Raw genomic sequence first — 25,873 nt, 5'->3', positions numbered from 1 at the left:
AGTTTTTGTTCCAGTCTGAATCATGGCTATTTGATTTGTCAAGTGATTTCAGTCCCATAATTTTCATCAAGTTGCGGCCATTTTGCAATAACAATCTTCAGACATAGCTTGACTGTTAGTTTTACGGCTTCTGATGGTATCTGTACAGTGACATAAAAGGTCATAAATACTGGGTGACAGCTTGACTAAAACTGGCTGAACTGCTTATAATTATGTTCCATGACATGATTATATGCAGGGTATGAAAAGATGCATAATGCTGGAATAAATTCATGCAGTAAAAACAAAGACATAATACTTTTACTTGACATGTACTTCTTTTATTTTTCATAAACATCTGAATCTATGTTTATACAGCAGAATAAAACACAGAGTGTATAAAGGTGATTCTACAACTAGGTTATCGGTCATTAAGGGTTGATAAATGTTTATGCACAAAATAGGGCAAGTCATTTAAATTGGTTTGATCTTCAATGGGATATATTTGCGCATAATTGGAGCAGTGTTCTTTAGATTATTGTAAGTAGATGTAAGTAAATGGACATTTTAAATTGTTAATAAATTATAAATATTATGTATAATCAAGAAATTGCTAGATTAATTGAAGATAGTTGACAATTTATAATTTGATTTACCTAGGGCTTCTAACATACCTATTGATGGTTTCTGGCTGAGTTGCAACAAATTGCATGGACATAAAATGTACAATCTGTTAACAAGAGATTGCCAAGCAATATGGTCCCCTACCGGTGAAACTCCACCATTGTTTTTATTATTTGTGTGTTGCCATAGCAACCAGAATTCTTGACGTAGGAACATAATGAATTGACATGCATAACCTCCATATGGCTATCTGTCCATGTTTTAAGTTTCATGAAAAAATATATGAAGAACTTTCAAAGTTATCCAGGATCCAGAAAAGTGTGACAGACGCACAGAGTGCAAACCATAAGTCCCCTCCGGTTTCACCAGTAGGGGACAAATATGCCATCTTCTTGCAAAATCTTCAAACATTCTGGAACACGAAAAAAAAGCAACAGGGCCATAGGCCCTTGGTCGTTCAGCTGAGAGCCAATCAAAACCGGACTATTTGGAAAAAAGTATGAGCTGCTTCATGATGATTGGACCAAAAAATTGACTTCTACATGTTTTCTTCTAATTTTACTACAAGATTCTCTACTCCCAGAACCAGGCGCTACAAGTGTTAATGCTTTTAGTATATCATGGAGCTCATATTATCCCTATATATTTCCACCATTCTCTTTGATCTGTCGAGTGATAAATAAATTAAAAGATGATGGAGTGCAAAAGGCAATTTTTGTATTTCCTCTTTGGAAAACACAAGTTTGGTTTCCTTTATTAATGGAGATTTTAATTGATTCCCCAATTAGATTGCCACCACACAAGGACCTGCTGACTTTATCCCACAATGGGCTGCAGCTGTCTCCAGACAAGCCTCAGAAGCAAGGAATTCCAAGACAAGTGTCTGACATCATCATCAACTCATGGAAACTTGGAACACTTAAACAATATGACTCTTCAAGGAGGAAGTGGTATTCTTTGTACATTGTCTGGGAAAGAAATCCCTTTATTACAACTGAAAGTATAGTTATTCAATTTTTGAATAGTTTGCGTGTACAAAAAAAATCATATTCAGTTATCAGTTCATATAAGTCAATGTTGTTACAGACACTTCCTGGGAATAAAATAATGGTGTACAGAATGTGTCTTGATTAAGAGGTATATGAAGGGTGTGTTTCATTGTTCTCCACCTTGACCAAGTTGTTTTTGAAAGGCTTATACCCTCTTTTAAAACTATCTTTGAAATTGTTTCACTTAAGACAGTAACTTTAATTGCGCGTATAGTCTCATAGTCTCCCTTTAAAGGTATGAGAATATTTTAATAAATAAAACACATAATTTGGTATTTAAAGAAACCTTTTTTATGTAACAAGATGTACAACAGCTTACATTCTTAATGAAGCAGCCAAGCCAGGGAAGAGATAACCCAAAACCAGTATAGTTCATCCTTGTTTACAACACTATGGTGCCTTCAATAAATACATGTATGATAAACTAATTAATTAGCATTATACTTTATATTTGTGTTTTAATAATGTAAAACTTTGACTATGCTACATAACAAGAATCTTTTCTCATCTTAATAATATAAGTTGATTAATTTTTTGATGTGTTTTTTTAAGAAGATAAAGGTTAATAAGACAAGAGCACCGCATAACGGGTGCCACGCTTGGCTGTGAAAGCTTGTCAGATTATTTTTTTTAGAGGTCACAGTGACCTTGACCTTTGACCTTGTGACCCAAAATGGGTGTGGTGTGTAGAACTCATCAAGGTGCATATACATATGAAGTTTCAAAGTTGTAGGTGGAAGCACTTTGATATTAGAGCAAATGTAAAGGTTTTAGCACGACGCCGGCGTACGGCGAGCAGGCTATTACAATACCTCGGGCTTTCTCCGAAAACAGCCTCGCTAAAAAATTACAAGGTTGGCAAAGATTACACAGTAGATTTCATTTCAATAAATTGTGGACAAGTCTACAGAAATGTGTTCAGATTGGGACCGCAAATTGCTCCAGACTGTGAGAATGGGAGAAGCTCTAGGGATTGTCTTCAAATCCAGAAAAGTGCACCATATGTTTAGTCTGCAGAAAGTATTCACCAATACTGAAAAAGTTCACTATTGAAGGCCAGACGGTTGAAAGTAAGGAGGAATCCAAGTACTTAAGGATGGTAATATTACCATGTATGCTTTTCCACATTATTCAAATAGGCAGCTTTTGGCAGTTTCGTTACATTTGGGTAGTTAGATGAACTTTCAGATGTGTTTTACACTTCCTCCTTTGTCATCTCATCAATGTGCAAATTCAGACAAATTTACGTTTAATTTGAAAATCCAAAGTTTATCAATTGCTAACTGTGACCGAGCTAAGCAGTAAACCATAAAACTCGCCATACATCATAACCTTAACCACCTAAACAGTCAGAGAGCGGGCAGGAGCAAGAGCTAAATAATAGGGGATGGAGAACCTGCTGCTTCCCACAAGTGTGGTGGGTTATTGGCGGCCTGACATGATCAACATTCCAGAAGTCAATCAAAGCCAATGTGTTGCTTTCCACACCTCTAAAGGAATTGGTATTGCACCTGGGCAGAAATGACGTGTACAGGGACTCATGTATGAAACAATATAAAGAGGGAAATTTAATATTTAAGGGCAGCTTTCCCAACAAGCAATAATCTGGGTAGACATAAATGAACGCATAAACTGACGCTCTTCACTCCCAGGAAGATTATTACATCAAGATGTCGCCGTGCAAACAGGTTTGGGCAAGTGTGTGTGAGCCGCAGCACCAGCATCACTGTTCACATTGATGCAAACATCCCTATGGTAAGGCGAATCACCTTGTTGCTAGCTATTCAGTATCATGTTTAATTTTTCTGTTGAGTATTTCTCTACTCAATTTAGATATAATAGTTTCACAGTTTAACCATTAATAAGCTATTAGTGATGTTGATTATGAAATCAATATTAATACGTTTAATATCATACAATACTTCTGGTGTTGCTAACTATGAAAACAAGTAAGGATGAAGTTGAGAGCACGAACTGCTCTCCAAAGTTTACTCCAACCAGAATTATTTCACAAACATATGATAACAATGACTGGAAGAACTACAGTAGGAAGGAAACGATCCACCTGGCTTTACGGTTAAAAAAGTAAATATTTACACTGGCAATGGTGTGTATATGATCGATAAAAAACCAAAAGGATCGTTTTTATTTGAGTAGGCTGGTGCAGTAATTTCCAAAGCAGACGCTCTCCATCGCGAAAAGAAATACCCAAGACATCTAGGATCATATCTGTTCTTTTTCAAGAGCAGAACCAAAGTGTTGTGTGTTGATGCAACTTTCTCAAAACAGTTGGGTAGTTTTGTAAACAATGGGATTGGGAGTACAAAAAATGCAGAGGTCCGTGATGTTATTCTCCACCACAAACCTAACTAGTGCATTTTTGCAAAACAAAATTTATATCTAGGAGAAGAGATTCCATTTGATCACGGTGCAAACAACTTACCATTTAGACTTGAGCACCCAATCACATCTTAAATTGGAAAAGTTGGTATAACTCGCAAGAAACACAATGACACAAGGGACAACATCCTTGGTATAACTCGCAAAAAACACAATGACACAAGGGACAACATCGTTAACCTGATTAGCAGTGTCAGTGCTGAAACTGGCACCAGCAGTAATACAAGGAGAGAAACAGGACAACAATATCTTAAAACAGACGGAAATAAAGGGAACAAGCGCAAGTTTAATCTGGGATATAATGATTCCTTTGCGCTTGACTTAACAATATGCCAGCCAACCCATGTACACCAAGTTGCCACTGAAAAAACAAGAGTGCCTGAAAGGTCCAAAGTCGCTCACCTGAGATAACATGATATTATTGGGACAAATATTCTGACCAAGTTTCACGAAGATCGGAAAATAAATGTGGCCTCTAGAGTGTTAACAAGGTTTTACTACAGCCATATAAGGAAATATGCCCCACCCCCTGGCAGCCATGTTTTTCAACCAACTGGCATCATTTTTGAACTCGTCCAAGACATTATCGGGATAAATCTTCTGACCAAGTTTCATGAAGATCAGACAGTAAATGTGGCCTCTAGAGTGTTAACAAGATTTTACTATAGCCACCATTAATAAGTCAGCTATTAGTGATGTTGATAATGAAATCAATATTAATACGTTTAATATCATACAATACTTCTGGTGTTGGTAACAATGAAAACAAGTAAGGATGAAGTTGAGAGCACGAACTGCTATTGGATGTTACTTAAAATTGAGTTACACTACTAAATGATTGTGTTTAGTAGTATTTCAAGGATTAAATTTGGCTTTTGCTTAATAAGAACAATGTCATTTTTAAACGGTCAGATTTAAAGCGTTTATATCAGTGTGTCTAGCCAACATTTTACGCGTGATTTAAAACAAGAGAACAATGTGCATTGTGGCATACTTTAAACAGCATGTTTAGAATAAACATCAACGAATCCCAGCAGACCTATCTGTAAATAAGTAATAAAAACGTATTTGAAATCGTGTCAAAGGATTTGGTGCTAAGTGGCGGTAGATATAGTGGACTATATCTGGAAATAGTAGCACACGCCGAGCATTTGATGACACCAGTTTTGGTTCTGAAGAGAAGCGAGACTCGACCGAATTGGTTTTTAGTCAGAACGAGGGAGTAGATGGAAATGAGGAGAATAAAGTTTACTCCAACCAGAATTATTTCACAAACATATGGTAACAATGACTGGAAGAACTACAGTAGGAAGGAAACGATCCACCTGGCTTTACGGTTAAGGAAGTAAATGATTACACTGGCAATGGTGTGTATATGATCGATAAAAAACCAAAAGGATCGTTTTTATTTGAGTAGGCTGGTGAACTTATTTCCAAGGCAGACGCTCTCCATCGCGAAAAGAAATACCCAAGACTTCTAGGATCATATCTGTTCTTTTTCAAGAGCAGAACCAAAGTGCTGTGTGTTGATGCAACTTTCTCAAAACAGTTGGGTAGTTTTGTAAACAATGGGATTGGGAGTACAAAAAATGCAGAGGTCCGTGATGTTATTCTCCACCACAAACCTAACTAGTGCATTTTTGCAACACAAAATTTACATCTAGGAGAAGAGATTCCATTCGATCACGGTGCAAACAACTTACCATGTAGACTTGAGCACCCAATCACATCTTAAATTGGAAAAGTTGGTATAACTCACAAGAAACACAATGACACACGGGACAACATCGTTGGTTTAACTCGCAAGGAACACAATGACACAAGGGACAACATCGTTAACCTGATTAGCAGTGTCAGTGCTGAAACTGGCAACAGAAGTAATACAAGGAGAGAAACAGGACAACAATATCTTAAAACGGACGGAAACAAAGGGAACAAGCGCAAGTTTAATCTGGGATATAATGATGCCTTTGCACTTGACTTAACAATACATTTTGTATGCCAGCCAACCCATGTACACCAAGTTGCCACTGAAAAAACAAGAGTGCCTGAAAGGTCCAAAGTCGCTCATCTGAGATAACAAGATATTATTGGGACAAATATTCTAACAAAGTTTCACGAAAATAGGAAAATAAATGTGGCCTCTAGTGTTAACAAGGTTTTACTACTGCCATGTCAGGAAATATGCCCCATCCCCTGGCAGCCATGTTTTTCAACCAACTGGCATAATTTTGAACTCGTCCAAGATATTATCGGGATAAATCTTCTGAACAAGTTTAAAAAAGATCGGAAGTAAATGTGGCCTCTAGAGTGTTAACAAGATTTTACTATAGCCATACATGTATAAGGAAAAATGCCCCGCCCCTTGGAAGCCTTTTTTTTAAGCAAACATAATTTTTTTTAACTCATCCAAGATATCATTGAGACCAATCTTCTGACCAAATTTCATGAAGATTGGACAATAAATGTGGCCTCTAGAGTGTTAACAAGGTTTTACTATAGCCATATAAGGAAAAATACCCTGCCCCTGGTGGCCATGTTTTTAAAGCAACCAAATCCATTTTCGAACTCATCCAAGATATCATGGGGACATATCTTCTGACCAAGTTTCATGATGATCAGAAAATAAATGTGACCTCTAGAGTGTTAACAAGGTTTAACTATAGCCATATAAGGAAAATAGCCCCGCCCTCGTGGTGGCCATGTTTTTCAACCAACCGGCATCATTTTTTAACTCCTCCAATATATTATTGGGATGAATCTTTTGACCGAGTTTCATGAAGATCGGACTATATATGTGGCCTCTAGAGTGTTAACAAGATTTTACTATAGCCTTATATAGCCATATAAGGAAAAATGCCCCGCCCCTTGGCGGCCATGTTTTTCAAGCAAACGTAACCATTTTCGAACTCATCAAAGATATCATTAAGACAATTCTTCTGACTATTTCATCAAGATTGGACAATAAATGTGGCCTCTAGAGTGTTAACAAGGTTTTACTCTATATAGCCATATAAGGAAAAATGCCTCGCCCCCCGGCGGCCATGTTTTTAAACCAACCAGCATCATTTTCGAACTCGTCCAAGATATTATTGGGATGAATCTTCTGACCAAGTTTCATTAAGATTGGACAATAAATGTAGCCTCTAGAGTGTAAACAAGAATTAACTATAGCCATATAAGGAAAACTTCCCCGCCCCTTGGCAGCCATGTTTTTCAAGCAAAGTTTACCATTTTTGAAGTCATCCAAGATATCAGTGGGACAAATCTTCTGAGCAAGTTTCATGAAAATTCGAAAATAAATGTGGCCTCTAGAGTGTTAACAAGGTTTAACTATAGCCATATAAGGAAAAATGCCCCGCCCCCTGGCAACCATTTTTGAACTCATCCAAGATATTATTAGGATGAATCTTCTGACCAAGTTTTATGAAGATCAGACAATAAATGTGGCCTCTAGAGTGTTAACAAGATTTAACTATAGCCATATAAAGCCATATAAGGAAAATGCGCCGCCCCTTGGCAGCCATGTTTTTCAAGCAAACATAACCATTTTTGACTCATCCAAGATATCATTGAAACCAATCTTGTGACCTAATTTCATGAAGATTGGACAATAAGTGTGGCCTTTAGAGAGTTAACAAGGCAAATGTTAACGCCGCACAACGGACGACGGACAAAAAAGCGATCACAAAAGCTCACCATGAGCACGTTGTGCTCAGGTCAGCTAAAAACAAAACAAAACTAGCCTTTTAGATACAGATGGTTATAATGAGGTATTGTACTGGTAACATGAAGCCAATTGTAGTCACTCAGGGATGACATGAAGCCAATTATTATCACTCGGGTGTGACTTCAAGCAGATTCTAGTCACCCTCAAAATCAGCATAAAGTCACCCTCCGCAACAAATTTACTTTTTGAACAAAAAATACATGATTTGGTCGATCTTATGCAAGGAAATTTGTGTACAAGAGGGCCAAGATGGCCCTAGTTCGCTCACCTGAGAGGAGTCGGTTCATTCAATCTTTACCAAACGTCAAACTTGACCTAGATATTGTCCAGACAAACATCCTGGTCAATTTTCGTCATTATTGAACCAAAACTCTGGCATATGGAGTCTTTTTGTTTTTGTAAGATTTGACCTGGTGACCTATTTTTTGATTTGACCCCCCCCCCTTACCAAACATCAAACTTTGCTTACAAAAATAAATATTATTACCAAGATTCATAAAATCTGAAACAAACAAGATGCGTTTGTGAAACACAATGTCCCCCTATATGACGTTTGACCTTGAAGGATGGCCTTGACCTTGTGAAGGATGACCTTGACCTTTCACCACTCAAAATGTGCAGCTCCATGAGATACACATGCATGCCAAATATCAAGTTGCTATCTTCAATATTGCAAAAGTATTCATAAAATAAGCGATTTGGGCCACATATATTTGACCTCTGACCTTGAAGGATGACCTTGACCTTTCACGACTCATAATGTGCAGCTCCATGAGATACAAATGCATGCCAAATATCAAGTTGCTTTCTTCAATATTGCAAAAGTATTCATGAAATGAGCGATTTTGGCCACATATATTTGACCTCTGACCTTGAAGGATGACCTTGACCTTGACCTTTCACCACTCAAAATGTGCAGCTTCATGAGATACACATGCATGCCAAATATGAAGTTGCTATCTTCAATATAGCAAAAGTTATTGCAAAATGTTAAAGTTGGCGCAAACAGACCAACCAACAGACCAACAGACCAACCAACGGACAGGGCAAAAACAATATGTCCCCCACTACTATAGTGGGGGACATAAAAATTGTGACCTCTAGAGTGTTTACAAGGATTTTGTATAATAAAATGAAAATTTGGACAATCTAAGGGCAATAATTATGGCATTAATTATGTGATATATATAAAACCAATATTTGTACCAAGTTTCATGATGATTTGGCAAAAATTGTGACTTCTAGAGTGTTCACAAGCTTTTTTTACTATATGAATATAAGAAAACTGCCCCCCCCCCCCCCCGGCTGCCATGTTATTCATCTGACCGGAACAATTTTCGAACTCAACTCTCATATCAAGGAAACAAATGTTCTGACCAAATTTCATGAAAATTGGGCAAAAAATGTGACTTTTAGAGTGTTCACATGTTTTCACTATGTACATATAGAGGAAAATGCCCCGCCCACTGGCGGCCATGTTTTTTCACCTATCTGGACCATTTTCGAACTCGTCCGCGATATCAATAAAACCAATGTTTTGACCAACTTTCATGATGATTGGGCAAAAATTAAGACTTCTAGAGTGTTTACAAGGTTTCTCTATAGCCAAATAAGGAAAACTGCCCCACCCCCCTGGCAGCCATGTTATTAAACTGACAGGAACAATTTTCAAACTCAACTCTCATATCAAGGAAACAAATGTTCTGACCAAATTTCATGAAAATTGGGCCAAAAATGTGACTTCTAGAGTGTTCACATGTTTTCACTACATACATATAGAGAAAAATGCCCCACCCACTGGCGGCCATGTTTTTTCACAGATCTGGACCATTTTCGAATTCGTCCGAGATATCAATAAAACCTATGTTTTGACCAACTTTCATGATGATTGTGACTTCTAGAGTGTTTACAAGGTTTCTCAATCCAAATAAGGAAAACTGCCCCGCCCACTGGCGGCCATGTTTTTCAACGGACCGGAACCACTTTGATCTCGACCAACATATCATTAAGGCAAACATTTTGACAAAGTTACATGAAGATTGGGCATGAAATGTGACTTCTACAGTGTTAACAAGGTTTTTCTTTTTTTTTACCTAGTGACCTAGTTTTTGACCCAGCATGACCCAGTTTCGAACTTGATCGAGATATCATTCGGACAAATCTTCTGACCAAGTTTCATGAAGATCGGACATGAAATGTGGCCTCTAGAGTGTTTACAAACCAAATGTGGACGACGGATGGACGGACGGACGGACGGAAGAGCAATCAGGTGAGCTAAAAAATACTACAAAAACAAAAGTAGAGCTTATAACGTCTAAAACAAGAGCACCGCATAACGGGTGCCACGCTCGGCTGCGGGTGCAGTTTTGAATATATGAAAGCTTGTCAATTTTTTTTTTTTTAGAGGTCACAGTGACCTTGACCTTTTACCTAGTGACCCAAAAATGGTTGTGGGATGTAGAACTCATCTAGGTGCAGTTAAATATGAAGTTTCAAAGTTTTAGGTTGAAGCACTTTGATTTAAGAGCAAATGTTCAAAACCTTAACAAAATGTTAGGGTTTTAGCACGACGCGGATGGCAGACGGCAGACGACAAGCAAAAACAGCCGAGCTAAAAATCTAAATTAATAAATTGCGAGAGTCAGATGTCGTAAGCCATATGTAGTAAAGCGGACGTCATTCTGCAAAATTCAAAACAACTTCACTGGCAACACATGAAAAATATGTTAATCCAACAAGGAGAGGCTCTTCATACTTTTCTAGATAGCCATGATAACTTTAAAACGACTGCCATGGTTCTGAAAGGAAGGGAGACTACCAAAAGTAATTTTCTATTTTTCTTCAGACAACAAGCTCGCATAACTACCCGGCGATGCATTTAAAGGATGGCCGAATCTACCTACCCTGCGATGCATTTCAAGGAATGCCGAACCAACCTACCCGGTGATGCATTTAAACGATGGCCGAATATACCTACCCGGCGATGCATTTAAAGGATGGTAGAAATACCTACCCGGCGATGCTTTTAAACGATGGCCGAATCTACCTACCCGGTGATGCATTTTAAGGATTGCTGAACCAACCTACCCTGCGATGCATTTCAAGGAATGCCGAACCAACCTACCCGGTGATGCATTTAAACGATGGCCGAATATACCTACCCGGCGATGCATTTAAACGATGGCCGAATCTACCTACCCGGCGATGCATTTAAACGATGGCCGAATCTACCTACCCGGCAATGCATTTAAAGGATGGTCTAATCTAACGGAACTGTCACATGTTTTCAGAGATCAAAATCAGTACATATAACCAATGTGAAGTTAGACTTTCGTAATTTTCTATTTTTCTTCAGACAACATGCTCGCATACCTACCAGGCGAGGCATTAAAAGGATGGTCGAATCCAACAGAACTGTAAGACGTTTTCAGAGATCAAAACCAGTACATATAACGAATGTGAAGTTAGACTTTCGTAATGTTCTATTTTTCTTTAAACTGTTCCATCACTGTATGTCGTTCTCAAATACTGTAAATCATTCGGAAAAACATAAAACATTATAACCTGACATCTTTAGTGTTTTTATTGAAAACTTGCTTAGAAAACTGACTTTACCCATTTTACTAAATAAGCATCAGAATAATTATTATTGAAACAATCCTAACAAGAAGACAGACCAGCCTAGCTGCATGCAACAATAAAGTCATTTCCTCCTTTTGTGGGCCCTTCTTCCAGTTAGTGAGCAAGAATTTTTTAGGTCAACTTATGCACTTTCCCATGAAGAAAGGCAGTCTAGGTGGCCGGAGGCTGTAGACAGCCATTGTCACCTAGATAGGTGGTCACGGAGGGTTAACGTCAACCTGGACATAAACATCTGGAACTGTATGTCCCTCTTGGTGGATATTGAGATTAATTTGAGAGCCGTTGTCACTAATTTCTGTCACCCTTCGTCTTATCCTGATAACTCCCTACTTGAGACCCTATATGGCGTCTGTTGTTTCTCAACGATTGGTTTGCACCCTAAGGGAGCCTTGAAGTATACGGACTGCGACATTAAGAAATTCTGTATGTTACTGGAAAGACCAGAGGGAGTTGGTTTCGGGGAAGTCGGGCTAGTCCACTCAGTGCCTTATGCAGAGTGGCAGGGGCAAGCACTCTTACTTAAAGAGTCCTCAGTCTCCTTAAAGAATGCCATGTTCTGGTCCTACACTGTAGGGGGGCAGATGGGGACATACATGGAAAAGAGGTACACATGTCCCTCTTGTCCATCATGCTCGGAGTAGTGAGTCCAGAGCAGCATATCCACTTACATTGTTTCCAAGGAGACATGGAGGTTTTACGTAGCATTTTGAATTCTTTTCCCAATACTTACGTGGGATATACACACAATGTGGACGATTTGACTGAGGATGCGGCAGTAGCACTTAGGTTAGTCCCTTCCGACCGTTTGCTTGTCGAGGCAGATGCCTGATGGGATGACCATGCTCTCTTGCTACCCAGTCCGCGGACGTGTGCAGACGTGTTCCCTGAGGTAAGTATTGCCAGGAAGATAGATGCCCTGAGGTAAGTATTTCCAGGAGGATATAAAAGTGTAAGCCTGTGACGTAAGTATGAGCCTGTGACTTAGTGTCTTGCCCTGGAGGTTTAGCCTGTGCGTGGGGTAGGTATTCCCAGGAGGATCAGTCGTCTGCAGCCGACGACTATAGCGGACAAGCGTTTCCCTCGAAGAGTGTACTGCCGAGGATGACAGTGCCATCCTGACAAGGTTTACAGTCAATGCTCATGTGAGTGTATTAGTCAAGTGTCGTTGTTAGTAGTTGCTGTAATTGCAGGCTCAAAACTTTTTCGATTTATACCTCAAGCCACATAAAGAAATACCTCGTGCTTGAAAAAGAAAGTAACAGAAAACTTTGGAAGAAGCACTGGACAATACCCGATTCCTGCAACCCGACTCAGGTAGTGCTTTTATTGATTTTGAATAGATTTTATGTACTTCAAAAAGTGCTATATGTTGTTTTTTTTAAATACCACTATATTTTCAATATTAACAGTTTTTCCATAAATAGACAGTTTCTTTATTATTTAATAAAACTAGTAAATTAAGTATGATTATGTATTGCATCCTATAATTTGTTCCTTTTTTTTACTTGATTTTAACAATTGTCAGTACTTACTTGAAGCAGGTAACATTATTTTTTTCAGGTGGAAAAAAGAGCAAGGGAGGCCCAGAGTGGTACTGACATACAGTGTTAAAGCACACAAGTGTTGTGCTTTGTTGTGCACAACCTTCTTCACTATAAAGTGGAGGAGATGCATGAAGAATACTGGACTCTTAATCAAGCAGACCAGAGAAAATACTTGAAAAATGCCATCAGGGATGCCAGAGGTTCCTATAGTCTGCATGGACTGGTGCCTGTGAAGAGGCATTTTTGATGCTTCTAAAGGTAGGGCGCAGGAGGTAATTTTGATGGCATAGGGTATTATTATTTTTTCGGCGTAAGCTGTATTACGCCAGCTTTTCACCTTGACTTGACCTTTGTAAGTGTCCAATAATACTCAAATAAAATTTCCCGCGGCTAGGTACGAATGAATACACCTCATTTATTCCATTGGCTGATTTGAGTATAACACCAGAACATTGGAAACATATCCGCGTCTTTGTAACACTGTTTTACTGCATGAAACAATTTTATCTCTAATGAAAAGGCTCAATATATAGAACAGTTTTACAATCAATTTTCGACATAAATACAGTTTGTGCGTTCACCTTTTATTTTCAGAGAATTACCATCACAAAAGCGTTTATACTAAAGGCTATGTTGTCATATTTAGTACTTACTTGCATTGCATTTCAACTCGCGAGGTTTCGGGTCAATTCGCGGCCATTTGTGAAAGTCAGAGTTTATATACAGTTCATCACCGGAGTTCGCAGAAGGGGTTGCGATCATTGTGTTACACCGGTCTTACTGACAATAACATAGTGACTGTAATGCATTGCATTCCAATCCGCAAGGTATCAAGGTCAGTTTGCGGTCAGTTGCAGAAATCTTTATATAAACGCCGTCTCGTAAACTTTGTGCACTTGATGTCTGTTTTGATCAGAAAGATACTAAATAAAGATATTCGGCGATATTATTGTGGTATGTCAATCATCGATTTTTAATATGGTTTCAACATTTGCATGATAAGGACCAATTTTGATAAAATTAATTAGAAATATTTATCCATTTAGACCAGTTTATTAAGCTTGAGCACAATAATTCACTATACTATAATTATGCAATTAAATAAGATTCGAGTATTGCCGGCTGACCTATATGCACTCGTTTATTTTCATGTTTCTTGTGTTTTTCTATTCTGTAAATATAGATATCTGAGTAATAATATCACATAAAGCAAAGTAAGCCACGAAATCTGGCGCAACACCTCGTAATTGATTTGCTTATGATGTAGCTAAGAACTGCGCAGAAAAAAGGCATCCGCTACTTTTTATCTCATAGGGATAACTTTTGATCGTTCATAAACATCGACCACAATCAACGCCGTATATCTTTTTTAAAGATATTTCTTGTTACTATTTTTTACTATTAGATTGTTATGTAAAAAATTGGTCCATTCTTAGTCAGGCAGCAACTATTTTCATGTTGAAATGATAGATTTTGAAATCTGGCCAAAGTATAAGCAAATTGTGTCAAAACAACCATGGTTGTAGCTCTTAATTTCAGAGTTGTGTTAAAGTAGAGGTCAAAGGCCAATAATGATGAAATTGAGTTTGTGAAAACTGTTATATCACAATGGATTTTAAAGGATTGTTCAACAACAGTTATTGAACAAGTGTGTTTATCTTAGATAGTGGTAATAATTTCACTATTGATCAATGGAGTTTTTACTAAATTAGCACACAGGTTAATGAGGTGTGGATCAAGGATGCCGTATTTGGACCTGCATTAATCCGGTGGTAAATAAAGCAGAGATGTTATAGACATTTTGTGGGGAAGCTCTAACCCATTTACAGGGCCTACAGACTGTCTTTTAATCATATTGTCAGTTACTTTATTTAACAGAATCATGATACGATAAAGTTCAGATGTCAAATGATGACAAAAACATTTTTTATTTCAGATTCTGGGACACCAAGAAGGGTAGTATTCGCTCTCCAATCCAGAGGTGTCGCAAACCAAAGGATTCATCAGTATGTGCTCAAAATTGCTTGCGAAGCTATTTCAACCTCTATAGGGATAGACTCCCAGAATGGCAAGAATTCAGCCTCCACTCCTGCTTTACCAAGAAAACAATCTTTAGCCCTATGAGGCCGAGGTACAGGGCTTTCGTTAATTTTTAAAATCTGGAAGTTCTTCCTGGTTTCAGATTTTGGAAGTGTTGTAGTAAAATTTGGAAGGTTAGACAGTGTAGGCAACACTAGCCATGAGCATTGCAGAATTGAAAAAAAGAATTTGTTTCATTGAATTCTGTTCTTGTTCATTCTAGTTTTATATTATAATTGATTACATTGAAATAAGTTAACATTTAGAAAAGTAGATTAAACTTGTCTTTTAACTTGCATTAGGACATTTTTAAGTATTTCAGTGCTGGAACCGAATTTTGAAGGCCTTTGCAAACAGTTAGGATCCAGATGAGACGCTACAGTCTCATCAGGATCCAAACTGTTTGCTATTCTGATGGTATTCTTTGAAAATAAAACGAAGAAAATGCGAGTTTTAGAAATTCAGCAGACAAAAGTTTTCCAAAAAATAGGTCACAAGGTTGAATCTAACAAGAAAACATTGTCAACACTCCAGAGGTAACATTTATGACACAATGTTGATGAAACTTAGTCAGAATGCTTATCTTGACAGTATCTTGGACAATTTCAAATCTGGGTCAAGTGAGTCCAAAAACTGTGTCACCAGGATATTTTTTTTATATTTTATAGAACACTCTTATTACAAATCTTAGAGGTAAAATGTATAACAAAATCTTGAAAAAACTATGTAAGCATGATTATCTTCAAATTATCTAGTCTGAGTTTATATCTGGGTCTAGTTCATCATGTTTGTCCAAAAACTATATCACCAGCTCAAATCTGAGAAAACCTGTCTTGTTGTGAAGTGGTCAGAATTTTTATCTTGACAATATCTACCGTAAGCTGAGTTGCAATTTTTGTCATTTGTGTCCAAAAACTAGGTCTCATTCTCAAATGTTAGAAACAAATATTGCTCTAGAGGCAATTATTGTGACTCAATTTTAATAAAGTTTGGTCAGAATGTGTTTCTCTTACCAATATACAAGTCCAAACCTGGGTCACATAATTCAAATAACTAGGTCACCAGGTCAAATAAAAGAAAACCTTGTAACCGCTCTACAAGCCACATTTATGACTATCTTGAAGAAACTAGGGAAGAATGTTTATCTTGACAATAACTATGTTAAGCTTGAGTCTGGATCACAGGAGACGAAAAACTAGGTCAATTGGTCAAAACTTGGAAAACCTGTATTACCACTACAGAGATTTCAATAACTGTAAGAAACGTAAGATGTTAGAAATGTTACAAAACAAAATAAACAAGATGTGTTTGTGAAACACAATGTCCCCCTATATGACGTTTGACCTTGTAGGATGACCTTGACCTTGACCCTTTACCACTCAAAATGTGCAGCTCCAGGAGATACACATGCATTTCAAATATAAAATTGCTAGCTTCAATATTGTAGAAGTGACATGAGCAATTTTGACCCATATATTTGACCTTGAAGGATGACCTTGACCTTTCACCACTCAAAATGTGAAGCTCCATAAGATATACATGCATGCCGAATATCAAGTTGCTATCTTCAATATTGCAAAAGTATTAATAAAATTAGCAATTTGGGCCACATATATTTGACCTCTGACCTTGAAGGATGACCTTGACCTTTCACCACTCAAAATGTGCAGCTCCATGAGATACACATGCATGCCAAATATCAAGTTGCTATCTTCAATATTGCAAAAGTACTCATAAAATGAGCGATTTTGGCCACATATATTTGAAATCTGACCTTGAAGGATGACCTTGACCTTTCACCACTCAAAATGTGCAGCTCCATGAGATACACATACATGCCAAATATCAAGTTGCTATCTTGAATATTGAAATACTGCAAAAGTGTACATTAAATGAGCGATTTTGACCCATATATTTGACCTTTGACCTTGAAGGATGACCTTGACCTTTCACCACTCAAAATGTGCAGCTCCATGAGATACATATGCATGCCAAATATCAAGTTGCTATCTTCAATATTGCAAAAGTTATTGCAAATGTTAAAGTTGGCGCAAACCAACCAACCAACCAACCAACAGACCAACCAACCAACAGACAGGGCAAAAACAATATGTCCCCCACTACTATAGTGGGGGACATAAAAATACAATTAAAGAGGAAAGTGTTGTCCCTGATCTGGGACAACACTTTACATACATGTATTAAACCCCTTTTTCACAGAGCACGGCCCAAATATACAAGAAAATTTCAGCCCCTAATCTTTACATTAGTTTTGTTAGTTTTTGTTCCAGTCTGAATCATGGCTATTTGATTTGTCAAGTGATTTCAGTCCCATAATTTTCATCAAGTTGCGGCCATTTTGCAATAACAATCTTCAGACATAGCTTGACTGTTAGTTTTACGGCTTCTGATGGTATCTGTACAGTGACATAAAAGGTCATAAATACTGGGTGACAGCTTGACTAAAACTGGCTGAACTGCTTATAATTATGTTCCATGACATGATTATATGCAGGGTATGAAAAGATGCATAATGCTGGAATAATTTCATGCAGTAAAAACAAAGACATAATACTTTAACTTGACATGTACTTCTTTTATTTTTCATAAACATCTGAATCTATGTTTATACAGCAGAATAAAACACAGAGTGTATAAAGGTGATTCTACAACTAGGTTATCAGTCATTAAGGGTTGATAAATGTTTATGCACAAAATAGGGCAAGTCATTTAAATTGGTTTGATCTTCAATGGGATATATTTGCGCATAATTGGAGCAGTGTTCTTTAGATTATTGTAAGTAGATGTAAGTAAATGGACATTTTAAATTGTTAATAAATTATAAATATTATGTATAATCAAGAAATTGCTAGATTAATTGAAGATAGTTGACAATTTATAATTTGATTTACCTAGGGCTTCTAACATACCTATTGATGGTTTCTGGCTGAGTTGCAACAAATTGCATGGACATAAAATGTACAATCTGTTAACAAGAGATTGCCAAGCAATATGGTCCCCTACCGGTGAAACTCCACCATTGTTTTTATTATTTGTGTGTTGCCATAGCAACCAGAATTCTTGACGTAGGAACATAATGAATTGACATGCATAACCTCCATATGGCTATCTGTCCATGTTTTAAGTTTCATGAAAAAATATATGAAGAACTTTCAAAGTTATCCAGGATCCAGAAAAGTGTGACAGACGCACAGAGTGCAAACCATAAGTCCCCTCCGGTTTCACCAGTAGGGGACAAATATGCCATCTTCTTGCAAAATCTTCAAACATTCTGGAACACGAAAAAAAAGCAACAGGGCCATAGGCCCTTGGTCGTTCAGCTGAGAGCCAATCAAAACCGGACTATTTGGAAAAAAGTATGAGCTGCTTCATGATGATTGGACCAAAAAATTGACTTCTACATGTTTTCTTCTAATTTTACTACAAGATTCTCTACTCCCAGAACCAGGCGCTACAAGTGTTAATGCTTTTAGTATATCATGGAGCTCATATTATCCCTATATATTTCCACCATTCTCTTTGATCTGTCGAGTGATAAATAAATTAAAAGATGATGGAGTGCAAAAGGCAATTTTTGTATTTCCTCTTTGGAAAACACAAGTTTGGTTTCCTTTATTAATGGAGATTTTAATTGATTTCCCAATTAGATTGCCACCACACAAGGACCTGCTGACTTTATCCCACAATGGGCTGCAGCTGTCTCCGGACAAGCCTCAGAAGCAAGGAATTCCAAGACAAGTGTCTGACATCATCATCAACTCATGGAAACTTGGAACACTTAAACAATATGACTCTTCATGGAGAAAATGGTATTCTTTGTACATTGTCTGGGAAAGAAATCCCTTTATTACAACTGAAAGTATAGTTATTCAATTTTTGGACAGTTTGCGTGTACACAAGAAATCATATTCAGTTATCAGTTCATATAAGTCAATGTTGTTACAGACACTTCCTGGGAATAAAATAATGGTGTACAGAATGTTTCTTGATTAAGAGGTATACGAAGGGTGTGTTTCATTGTTCTCCACCTTGACCAAGATGTTTTTGAAAGGCTTATACCCTCTTTCAGAACTATCTTTGAAATTGTTTCACTTAAGACAGTAACTTTAATTGCGCGTATAGTCTCATAGTCTCCCTTTAAAAGTATGAGAATATTTTAATAAATAAAACACATAATTTGGTATTTAAAGAAACCTTTTTTATGTAACAAGATGTACAACAGCTTACATTCTTGATGAAGCAGCCAAGCCAGGGAAGAGATAACCCATAACCAGTATAGTTCATTCTTGTTTACAACACTATGGTGCCTACAATAAATACATGTATGATAAACTAATTAATTAGCATTATACTTTATATTTGTGTTTTAATAATGTAAAACATTGACTATGCTACATAACAAGAATCTTTTCCTATCTTAATAATATAAGTTGATTAATTTTTTGATGTGTTTTTTTAAGAAGATAAAGGTTAATAAGACAAGAGCACCGCATAACGGGTGCCACGCTTGGCTGTGAAAGCTTGTCAGATTTTTTTTTGATTTTTTAGAAGGTCACAGTGACCTTGACCTTTGACCTAGTGACCCAAAATGGGTGTGGTGTGTAGAACTCATCAAGGTGCATATACATATGAAGTTTCAAAGTTGTAGGTGGAAGCACTTTGATTTTAGAGCGATTGTAAAGGTTTTAGCACGACGCCGGCGTACGGCGAGCAGGCTATGACAATACCTCGGGCTTTCTCCGAAAACAGCCTCGCTAAAAAATTACAAGGTTGGCAAAGATTACACTGTAGATTTCATTTCAATAAATTGTGGACAAGTCTACAGAAATGTGTTCAGATTGGGACCGCAAATTGCTCCAGACTGTGAGAATGGGAGAAGCTCTAGGGATTGTCTTCAAATCCAGAAAAGTGCACCATATGTTTAGTCTGCAGAAAGTGTTCACCAATACTGAAAAATTTCACTCTTGAAGGCCAGACGGTTGAAAGTATGGAGGAATCCAAGTACTTAAGGATGGTAATATTACCCCCGTATGCTTTTCCTCATCATTCAAATTGGCAGCTTTTGGCAGTTTCGTTACATTTGGGTAGTTAGATGAACTTTCAGATGTGTTTTACACTTCCTACTTTGTCATCTCATCAATGTGCAAATTCAGACAAATTTACGTTTATTACGAATGTTTGAAAATCCAAAGTTTATCAATTGCTAACTGTGACCGAGCTAAGCAGTAAACCATAAAACTCGCCATAAATCATAACCTTAACCACCTAAACAGTCAGAGAGCGGGCAGGAGCAAGAGCTAAATAATAGGGGATAGAGAACCTGCGGCTTCCCACAAGTGTGGTGGGTTATTGGCGGCCTGACATGATCAACATTCCAGAAGTCAATCAAAGCAAATGTGTTGCTTTCCACACCTCTGAAGGAATTGGTATTGCACCTGGGCAGAAACGACGTGTACAGGGACTCATGTATGAAACAATATAAAGAGGAAAATTTAATATTTAAGGGCAGCTTTCCCAACAAGCAATAATCTGGGTAGACATAAATGAACGCATAAACTGACGCTCTTCACTCCCAGGAAGATTATTACATCAAGATGTCGCCGTGCAAACAGGTTTGGGCAAGTGTGTGTGAGCCGCAGCACCAGCATCACTGTTGACAATGAGGCACACATCCCTATAGTAAGGAGAATCACCTCGTTGCTAGCTATTCAGTAACATGTTTAATTTTTCTGTTGGGTATTTCTCTACTCAATTTAGATATAATAGTTTCACAGTTTAACCATTAATAAGTCAGCTATTAGTGATGTTGATAATGAAATCAATATTAAAACGTTTAATATCATACAATACTTCTGGTGTTGGTAACGATGAAAACAAGTAAGGATGAAGTTGAGAGCACGAACTGCTATCGGATGTAACTTAAAATTGAGTTATACTACTAAATTATTGTGTTTAGTAGTATTCCAGGGATTAAATTTGGCTTTTGCTTAATAAGAACAATGTCATTTTTAAACGGTCAGATTTAAAGCGTTTAAATCAGTGTGTCTAGCCTACATTTTACGCACGATTTAAAACAAGAGAACAATGTGCATTGTGGCATACTTTAAACAGCATGTTTAGAATACACATCAACGAATCCCAGCAGACCTATCTGTAAATAAGTAATAAAAACGTATTTGAAATCGTGTCAAAGGATTTGGTGCTAAGTGGCGGTAGATATAGTGGACTATATCTGGAAATAGTAGCACACGCCGAGCATTTGATGACACCAGTTTTGGTTCTGAAGAGAAGCGAGACTCGACCGAATTGGTTTTTAAACAGAACGAGGGAGTTGATGGAAATGAGGAGAATAAAGTTTACTCCAACCAGAATTATTTCACAAACATATGATAACAATGACTGGAAGAACTACAGTAGGAAGGAAACGATCCACCTGGCTTTACGGTTAAGGAAGTAAATGATTACACTGGCAATGGTGTGTATATGATCGATAAAAAACCAAAAGGACCGTTTTTATTTGAGTAGGCTGGTGAACTTATTTCCAAAGCAGACGCTCTCCATCGCGAAAAGAAATACCCAAGACATCTAGGATCATATCTGTTCTTTTTCAAGAGCAGAACCAAAGTGCTGTGTGTTGATGCAACTTTCTCAAAACAGTTGGGTAGTTTTGTAAACAATGGGATTGGGAGTACAAAAAATGCAGAGGTCCGTGATGTTATTCTCCACCACAAACCTAACTAGTGCCTTTTTGCAACACAAAATTTACATCTAGGAGAAGAGATTCCATTCGATCACGGTGCAAACAACTTACCATGAAGACTTGAGCACCCAATCACATCTTAAATTGGAAAAGTTGGTATAACTCACAAGAAACACAATGACACACGGGACAACATCGTTGGTATAACTCGCAAGGAACACAATGACACAAGGGACAACATCGTTAACCTGATTAGCAGTGTCAGTGCTGAAACTGGCAACAGAAGTAATACAAGGAGAGAAACAGGACAACAATATCTTAAAACAGACGGAAACAAAGGGAACAAGCGCAAGTTTAATCTGGGATATAATGATGCCTTTGCACTTGACTTAACAATACATTTTGTATGCCAGCCAACCCATGTACACCAAGTTGCCACTGAAAAAACAAGAGTGCCTGAAAGGTCCAAAGTCGCTCATCTGAGATAACAAGATATTATTGGGACAAATATTCTAACAAAGTTTCACGAAAATCGGAAAATAAATGTGGCCTCTAGAGTGTTAACAAGGTTTTACTACTGCCATGTCAGGAAATATGCCCCACCCCCTGGCAGCCATGTTTTTCAACCAACTGGCATAATTTTGAACTCGTCCAAGATATTATCGGGATAAAGAAGATCAGAAGTAAATGTGGCCTCTAGAGTGTTAACAAGATTTTACTATAGCCATACATGTATAAGGAAAAATGCCCCGCCCCTTGGAAGCCTTTTTTTTTTAGCAAACATATTTTTTTTTAACTCATCCAAGATATCATTGAGACCAATCTTCTGACCAAATTTCATGAAGATTGGACAATAAATGTGGCTTCTAGAGTGTTAACAAGGTTTTACTATAGCCATATAAGAAAAAATACCCTGCCCCTGGTGGCCATGTTTTTAAAGCAACCAAATCCATTTTCAAACTCATCCAAGATATCATGGGGACATATCTTCTGACCAAGTTTCATGATGATCAGAAAATAAATGTGACCTCTAGAGTGTTAACAAGGTTTAACTATAGCCATATAAGGAAAATAGCCCCGCCCTCGTGGTGGCCATGTTTTTCAACCAACCGGCATCATTTTTTAACTCCTCCAATATATTATTGGGATGAATCTTTTGACCGAGTTTCATGAAGATCGGACTATAAATGTGGCCTCTAGAGTGTAAACAAGATTTTACTATAGCCTTATATAGCCATATAAGGAAAAATGCCCCGCCCCTTGGCGGCCATGTTTTTCAAGCAAACGTAACCATTTTCGAACTCATCAAAGATATCATTAAGACAAATCTGACTATTTCATCAAGATTGGACAATAAATGTGGCCTCTAGAGTGTTAACAAGGTTTTACTCTATATAGCCATATAAGGAAAAATGCCTCGCCCCCCGGCGGCCATGTTTTTAAACCAACCAGCATCATTTTCGAACTCGTCCAAGATATTATTGGGATGAATCTTCTGACCAAGTTTCATTAAGATTGGACAATAAATGTAGCCTCTAGAGTGTAAACAAGAATTAACTATAGCCATATAAGGAAAACTTCCCCGCCCCTTGGCAGCCATGTTTTTCAAGCAAAGTTTACCACTTTTGAAGTCATCCAAGATATCAGTGGGACAAATCTTCTGAGCAAGTTTCATGAAAATTCGAAAATAAATGTGGCCTCTAGAGTGTTAACAAGGTTTAACTATAGCCATATAAGGAAAAATGCCCCGCCCCCTGGCAACCATTTTTGAACTCATCCAAGATATTATTAGGATGAATCTTCTGACCAAGTTTTATGAAGATCAGACAATAAATGTGGCCTCTAGAGTGTTAACAAGATTTAACTATAGCCATATAAAGCCATATAAGGAAAATGCGCCGCCCCTTGGCAGCCATGTTTTTCAAGCAAACATAACCATTTTTGACTCATCCAAGATATCATTGAAACCAATCTTGTGACCTAATTTCATGAAGATTGGACAATAAGTGTGGCCTCTAGAGAGTTAACAAGGCAAATGTTAACGCCGCACAACGGACGACGGACAAAAAAGCGATCACAAAAGCTCACCATGAGCACGTTGTGCTCAGGTCAGCTAAAAACAAAACAAAACTAGCCTTTTAGATACAGATGGTTATAATGAGGTATTGTACTGGTAACATGAAGCCAATTGTAGTCACTCAGGGATGACATGAAGCCAATTATTATCACTCGGGTGTGACTTCAAGCAGATTCTAGTCACCCTCAAAATCAGCATAAAGTCACCCTCCGCAACAAATTTACTTTTTGAACAAAAAATACATGATTTGGTCGATCTTATGCAAGGAAATTTGTGTACAAGAGGGCCAAGATGGCCCTAGTTCGCTCACCTGAGAAGAGTCGGTTCATTCAATCTTTACCAAACGTCAAACTTGACCTAGATATTGTCCAGACAAACATCCTGGTCAATTTTTGTCATTATTGAACCAAAACTCTGGCATATGGAGTCTTTTTGTTTTTGTAAGATTTGACCTGGTGACCTATATTTTGATTTGACCCCCCCCCCCCTTACCAAACATCAAACTTTGCTTACAAAAATAAATATTATTACCAAGATTCATAAAATCTGAAACAAACAAGATGCGTTTGTGAAACACAATGTCCCCCTATATGACGTTTGACCTTGAAGGATGGCCTTGACCTTGTGAAGGATGACCTTGACCTTTCACCACTCAAAATGTGCAGCTCCATGAGATACACATGCATGCCAAATATCAAGTTGCTATCTTCAATATTGCAAAAGTATTCATAAAATAAGCGATTTGGGCCACATATATTTGACCTCTGACCTTGAAGGATGACCTTGACCTTGCACCACTCAAAATGTGCAACTCCATGAGATGCACATGCATGCCAAATATCAAGTTGCTATCTTCAATATTGCAAAAGTATTTATAAAATAAGTGATTTGGGCCACATATATTTGACCTCTGACCTTGAAGGATGACCTTGACCTTTCACCACTCATAATGTGCAGCTCCATGAGATACAAATGCATGCCAAATATCAAGTTGCTTTCTTCAATATTGCAAAAGTATTCATAAAATGAGCGATTTTGGCCACATATATTTGACCTCTGACCTTGAAGGATGACCTTGACCTTTCACAACTCAAAATGTGCAGCTTCATGAGATACACATGCATGCCAAATATGAAGTTGCTATCTTCAATATAGCAAAAGTTATTGCAAAATGTTAAAGTTGGCGCAAACAGACCAACCAACAGACCAACAGACCAACCAACGGACAGGGCAAAAACAATATGTCCCCCACTACTATAGTGGGGGACATAAAAATTGTGACCTCTAGAGTGTTTACAAGGATTTTGTATAATAAAATGAAAATTTGGACAATCTAAGGGCAATAATTATGGCATTAATTATGTGATATATATAAAACCAATATTTGTACCAAGTTTCATGATGATTTGGCAAAAATTGTGACTTCTAGAGTGTTCACAAGCTTTTTTTACTATATGAATATAAGACAAGGGACAAAATTGTCACAAAACCAGGTTTTTATTGTGAAAAAAAAATCTGATAAAGGGAGAAAACTCAAACTGAACTTTTGAAATGACCAAAAAAAATTAACCCCCTTTGTAAGTTTTTTTTTTTTTTTTAAATCTATTTTTAGTCGTGGCGACCTTGACATTGGAGATATTGACGTGATTCTTTCGTGGGACACACCGTCCCATGATGGTGAACAAATGTGCCAAATGATTTTAAAATCTCACAATGAATGACATAGTTATGGCCAGGACAAGCTCATTTATGGCCATTTTTGACCTTTGAACTCGTGTGACCTTGACCTTGGAGATATCGACGTAATTATTTCGCGCGACACACCGTCCAATGATGGTGAACAAATGTGCAAAATGATTTTAAAATCTGACGATGAACGACATAGTTATGGCTCGGACAAGCTCATTTATGGCCATTTTTGACCTTTGAACTCAAAGTGTGACCTTGACCTTGGAGATATCGACGTAATTATTTCGCGCGACACACCGTCCAATGATGGTGAACAAATGTGCCAAATGATTTTAAAAT

General features: G+C 37.6%; 1 long non-coding RNA gene across 1 annotated transcript; it reads right to left on the bottom strand.

Annotated features, from left to right (window-relative positions):
* Positions 1–295: 295 nt before the first annotated feature.
* Positions 296–22,434, bottom strand: LOC127849620 (uncharacterized). The gene is made up of 2 exons (XR_008034954.1): positions 19,097–22,434; positions 296–1,772 (listed from the first exon to the last, which is right to left on the bottom strand). It is a non-coding gene; the product is annotated as an uncharacterized LOC127849620 (long non-coding RNA).
* Between the last annotated feature and the right edge of the window lie 3,439 nt (positions 22,435–25,873).

The sequence above is a fragment of the Dreissena polymorpha genome, chromosome 11 (assembly GCF_020536995.1).
Source record: "Dreissena polymorpha isolate Duluth1 chromosome 11, UMN_Dpol_1.0, whole genome shotgun sequence".
Taxonomy (NCBI): Eukaryota; Metazoa; Mollusca; class Bivalvia; order Myida; family Dreissenidae; genus Dreissena; species Dreissena polymorpha.
The sequence above is the reverse complement of the archived record's forward strand: the minus strand, read 5'-3'. Positions and strand labels throughout refer to the sequence as shown.